Source organism: Myodes glareolus, chromosome 3, assembly GCF_982192425.1.
Source record: "Myodes glareolus chromosome 3, mMyoGla1.1, whole genome shotgun sequence".
NCBI classification, from domain to species: Eukaryota; Metazoa; Chordata; class Mammalia; order Rodentia; family Cricetidae; genus Myodes; species Myodes glareolus.
The window spans coordinates 60,847,997-60,852,950 of record NC_142028.1 but is presented as its reverse complement, the minus strand read 5'-3'; positions in this window follow the sequence as shown (position 1 = coordinate 60,852,950).

Below are 4,954 nucleotides of genomic sequence, written 5' to 3'. Positions count from 1 at the left end.
CTGAGAAATTGCCATACTGATTTTCAAAGCGACTGTACAGGTTTGTACTCCCACCAACAATGCAGGAGTGTTCCCCTTACCCCATATCCTTTCCACCATAAGCTGTCATCAATATTTTTGATCTTGGTCATTCTGACTGGTGTAAAATGAAATCTCAAGCCGGGTGGTGGTGGTGCTTTAATCCCAGCACTAGGGAGGCAGGGGCAGGCAGATCTCTGTGAGTTCAAGGTCAGCCTGGTCTACAAGAGCTAGCTCTAGGACAGGCTTCAAAGCTACATAGAAACTCTGTCTTCAAGGTCCCCCCCCCAAAAAAAAGATAGCATCTCAGAGTTGTTTTCATTTGCATTTCTCTGATGGCTAAGGATGCTGAGCATTTCTGTAAGTGTCTTTTAACTTTTTGAGGTTTGTCTGTTGAGAATTCTTTGTTTAGGTCTGTACCCCATTTTTTATTGGATTATTGTTTTTCTTTTGATGTCAAGTTTCTTGAGTTCTTTGTATATTTTGGAGATCATTCCTCTGTATGATGTGGGGTTGGTGAAGAAGATCTTTTCCTAATCTGTAGAGCAGCCAGTGCACTTAACATCTGAGCCATCTCTTCAGTGCCCACATATGTGGGTTTCTTGAGACAGGGCATTTCTATGTTCTCCTGGCAAGAGCTAGAATCTAGGGCTACGGACACACAGGCAAGTACTCTATCAAGTGAGTTAGAGCTTATCTCTGAGGCTTTTCATTTTGTCTTTTCTTGTTTTCTTTTCTTTCTTTCTTTCTCTTCTTTATTTTCAAGACAGGGTTTTTCTGTTTAGCCTTGGCTGTCCTACAACTCTGTAGACCAGGCTGGCCTCGAACTCACAGAGATCTGCCTGCTTCTGCCTTCTGAGTACTAGGATTAGAGATGTGTGCCATCACTGCCTGACACGGGACTTGTTTTTGAAAATTAGAAATGTTTTATTTATTTGTTTGTTTTATTAATTATAAATGCTCGAACAATAGCTTAGGCTAATTACTAACTATCTCTTAAAACTTTAATTAACTCATATAAAAATTAGAAAACTTTAAAAAAATTTTCTCTAACAGGCCAATCTCTGTGAGTTGGAGGCCAGCCTGGTCTACAGAGTGAGTTTTAGTACAGTTAGAGATACACAGAGAAATCCTGTCTTGAAAAACCAAAAAAAAAAAGGGCTGGAGAGGGCTGGAGAAACGGCTCAGAGGTTAAGAGCACTGGTTGCTCTTCCGGAGGTCCTGAGTTCAATTCCCAGCAACCACATGTTGGCTCACAACCCTCTGTAATGAGATCTGGTGCCCTCTTCTGGCCTACAGACATACAGCAGACAGAACACTGTATACATAATAAATAAATAAATTTTAGAAAAAGAAAAACAAAAAAAATTTTCTCTGGTTTGATGTCAGCCCTGCATTGCATTGTGCCATGCAGACTACTGACTGGCTCATGCTCAGTACTCACAGGAGGTGTTTGGTACTCACAGGAGGTGCTTGGTACTTGCAAGGGGTGCTCCGTACTCACAAGGGGTGCTCCGTACTCACAAGGGGTGCTCAGTACTCACAGGGGTTGCTCAGTACTCACAAGGGGTGCTCAGTACTCACAGGGGTTGCTCAGTACTCACAAGGGGTGCTCGGTACTCACAGGAGGTGCTTGGTACTCGCAAGAGCTGTTCAGTACTCACAGGGGGTGCTCAGTACTCACGGGGATGCTAATTCCCAGAGAGATTAAGTCTAGCCTTAAGTCACACAGCTAAAATGTGGCAGAGCCAAGTGTTAAAACTCAGGTCTTTTGACTCCGAACAGTGTATTTCTTCTACCAGAGTTGCCGTTTCAGTTTCCAAATTAGAATAGCTACCCCCAGCATTCACTCCAAATCTAAGCAACCTCTCGATGCCCTGTGAAACCACATCTGTCATATAAAAGGGAGAAAAAGCCACAGCGCCATTGGAAAGGTTGCTTGTGAAGTTAAACTTAAAACCAAAGGGCAGGCAGCTGGCACAGGTTCCAAGGCACAGGTCCTGAAGACTGGAAGCTTCAATAGCGGCCGAAACACTATCTGCTTCTACCACTGGGCTCCTGGACAAGGAATTCGGAGACTGAGAAAGAACAGCACAGAGCTCGCTAAGCACCAACATTTATCAGTACCCGAATTCAAGCAACCGAGAGAGATAGAAAGGATGCTTATATTTCTTGAATTTGATTCTTTCTCTCTACTTCCAAAATCACTCCAGTCAAGCAAGACCCTTGTCACTTATTGCTCAAATTTCTCTAAAAGTTGATTATCTGGTTCTTTCTCCCACTTTGGTTTCTCCCTCTTCCCCCCCCCCCCCCCCGGTTTTGCCCTCATCTCTTCTCTGAACTTTTTTTTAAAGATAGGGTCTTCTTGTGTAGCCAAGATTGGACTTAAACTTCCTTCCTTCCTTTTTGATTGTTTTTTTTTTTTTTCCTCTGTAAAACAGTCCTGCTGTCCTGTAATTCACTATGTAGTCCAGGCTGGCCTCAAACTCACAGAGCTCTATGCCTGCCTTTGCCTTCTGAGTGTTGGGATTAAAGGCGTGTACCACCACCGCCCAACTTCCCAGATTATTATTTTTTTATTTTTATTTTATGTGCATTGGTGTTTTGCCTGCATGTATGTCTCTGTATGTGAGAGTGTCAGATCTTGGAGTTACAGACAGTTGTGAGCTGCCATGTGGCTGCAGGGAATTGAACCTGGGTCCTCTAGAAGAGCAGTTGGTACTCTTAACCAATGAGCCACCCTCTAGCTCCCCAGATTATTATTAATTAATTTTTTGTTTTTCAAGACAGGTTTTCTCTGTGTAGCTTTGGTGTCTGTCCTGGAACTTGCTCTGTTGACCAGACTAGCCTTGAACTCACAGAGACCCACTGGCCTCTACATCTTGAATGCCAGAATTAAAGGCATGCGCCACCACCACCTAGCCAGATTGTTTTTTAGAGAGTAACAAATTGCTGCATTAGACTGCCTAGGAAAACCCCGTGACCCTCCTGTCTCTGCCCACTTCAGAACTGGGGTTATAGCCCAAGCACAGGACACCTGACCTGTTGCATGGGTTTCTAGAAGCTGAGCTGTTCCTCATAATTGTACAAACCATACCACTGCTCTTGTTTTGAGAAGATTTATTTATTTTTATTTTATGTGTTTCAGTGGTTGCCTGCATGTCCTCTTAACTACTGAGTCATCTTTCCAGTCTCTCATTTTTGTTTATTTCTTTGTTTTGAGACAGGGTCTTGCACTGTAGCCCAAGCTGGCCTTGAACTTGCAGCAATCTTCCTGCCTTAGCCACTCACTCTGAGTACACAGGCACGAGCCATGATCTCTTTCTTCATCGTGTCCATCCATGAATATTGGCATGCCTGTCTAAAAAACTCTATCATCTCTACTGCTGCCACCTGGACCCACCCTGCGATTTCCCTAACTGTTCTCCTTGCTTTTACAAAACCTTACATTGCTGTCTTCTGTTTCCTGCATAGTAGCCAGAAACATAATTTAACACAATTTAGAACATAGATTAACATAGCTTAATAGTTTAAAATGTATGTCATCACTCTACAAAAACAAACAAACAAACAAACTCTTTGTCTGAATAAAGAGCAAAGACTCTCCCTTGCTTTGCAGAGCCGCACAAAGCCTGCCCTCCACTCCTGCTTCCCTGACCTGCCTCCCACACCTGTCTCTTCTCATTCTCCCAACTCCTCAATCCACTGGTCTCAGATCCTGTCTCAGATCCCCAGCATCTACTGTCCTTTCTCTAGAGTAATCCTCCCCCAGGTCTGTGTGGCTTACTCCCTCTCCTGTGCATCTGCAAACTGCCTTGTACTCCAGGATAACTTCCTAGCCATGATGGATTGAACCCTACAGGCTATGAGCAAAAAAAAAAAACCCTTCCCCGCTATTTATTTGCTTCTTTAGACAGGCTCTTACCTCTCAGCCATGGTTTGCTTGGAACTCTATATGTAAGCCAGGTTGGCCTCAGACTCAGAGATCTGCCTGCCTCTGCCCCCTGAATTCTGGGATTAAAAGTAGGCATCACAACCAGGTAGTAGGGACACACACCTTTAATCCTAGTACTAGGGAGGCAAAGGCAATGGGATCTCTGCATTTAAATCCAGCCTGGCCTACAGAGTGAGTTTCAGGACAGCTAGGAATAGGAAGAGAAACTCTGTTTCAAAATAAATAAATAAATATTTTTTTAGAAAATTAAAAAAAAAAAAGGAAGGAAGAAAGGCCTGGCTCATTTGAGCATTTTATTTTAGTGTTGAGAAAACTAATATACCTGTAAACAGGAACTTAATTTTATTTTCTGCTTTTAGGACACTGTTCTATCTATCTTCTTATCTGTCTATCTATCTGTCTTCCTATCTATCTTCCTATCTGTCTATCTACATATCTCTCTCTCTCTCTCTCTCTCTCTCTGTGTGTGTGTGTGTGTGTGTGTATGTGTGATGTTCGTGGGCATAAGAGGTTAGATAATAACTCAGTAGAATCAGTTCTTTCTCCTCATCTTTATGTGACTTAGAGGGATCAAACTTAAGTTAGGTTTGTGTGGTAAACGCTTTTACCTAGTGCCGTTTTTGTTGTTGTTATTGTTGTTGTGTTGTTTTTACGGCAGGTGTGTGGTATATGCTTGTGATCCCAGCCCCAGGGAGGGATAAAGAGGCAGGAGGATCAGAAGAGATCAGGGTCATCCTTGGCTACATAGTCAGTTTGAGACCAGTCTGGACTACATGAAGGGAAACAAAAATCCAAACAAACAAATTTAAGAATGGAAGAAAGGTCTGGCTTTTTGTTGTGGTTTGTTTTTTGGTTTTTCAAGACAGGGTTTCTCTGTGTAGTCCTGGCTATCCTGGAACTCACTGTGTAGACAAGGCTGGGCTGAAAGGTCTGTTTTTAGCTCCCTTTACACTGCCTGACATATGACCTGTGCTGAGCAAG